Here is a 1,023-nt window from a genome sequence, read left to right as displayed (position 1 = left end):
TACTACAAAGCTGTAATCATCAAGACAGTATGGTATTGGCACAAAACAGACACATAGACCAATGGAATAGAATAGAGAACCCAGAATTTGACCCACCAACGTATGGTAACTGTTTATGCAAACTCGATATTAATAGTGTCCCATTTCAATTTCAAAAGGAAATTAAATAGTCATCCTACTCGCTCAAAAATCTGACACAATCATCAAAGCCCCCAAATGAATTAAATGTCTTGATTCTTAAGGTAGGGTTTAGATCCTCCCATCAAATTGGCAGGTGGGATTGGGGGGAGAAATCATAGGAAAAGTATAGGAGCAATAGGTATAGAAACAATAAATAACAAGAGACTCTATGATTATTTTGCAATGATAGGAATAAGACTGCTCATGACCAAGGGTCCTGGGTAATGCAAAAGGAAAGTGAGAGGGAAATATGGATATATGCATAAACCTGCAAGGGCTATGATTTAAATGGGGAGCACCAAATAATCTCCTGGTTCCATTAGAGACATGCTAAGAAAAATTGTGTAAGCCAAAAGCAGAGACTCATATAGGTACCTATATCATGTGACTGCACATTTAGATTGTCTTTTGTAGGTTTGATTTGCTGTATTTTCCAATTCTATGAACCAAAAGGGATAAGAAAGATGCTGAGTGAGATGAATCTTTCCTGCTGATAATCCCCCCCAGTGTCCTCTTGATGTCCTTGTTTCTCAGGCTGTAGATGAAGGGGTTCAGCATTGGGGTGACCACAGTGTACATCACCGAGGCCACTGCACTCTTCCTAGGGGAGGGGGAGACAGATGAACTGAAGTATGCCCCAAGGGCTGTTCCATAAAACAAGCAAACAACTGACAGATGAGAGCCACAGGTAGAGAAGGCTTTGTACTTCCCACCTGTTGATGGGACTCTCAGAATGGAGGAAACAATTCGAGTATAAGAGCAAAGGATCCCCAATAGTGGAATGCTACCAAAAATGGCCCCCATGAAATATAGTAGTATGGTGTTGATGGAGGTATCAGAACA

The 1,023-nt window shown here is 40.9% G+C and overlaps 1 protein-coding gene across 1 annotated transcript in view; it reads left to right on the top strand.

The window, feature by feature from the left end:
• The window catches only part of LOC115273498 (olfactory receptor 7E24-like), a 5,744-nt gene that overhangs the window by 2,334 nt on the left and 2,387 nt on the right, over positions 1-1,023 (top strand). The gene's annotated exons all lie outside the window — the stretch shown is intronic.

This window comes from Suricata suricatta, chromosome 12 (assembly GCF_006229205.1).
Source record: "Suricata suricatta isolate VVHF042 chromosome 12, meerkat_22Aug2017_6uvM2_HiC, whole genome shotgun sequence".
NCBI classification, from domain to species: Eukaryota; Metazoa; Chordata; class Mammalia; order Carnivora; family Herpestidae; genus Suricata; species Suricata suricatta.
This window is presented reverse-complemented; position numbering and strand designations above follow the sequence as displayed.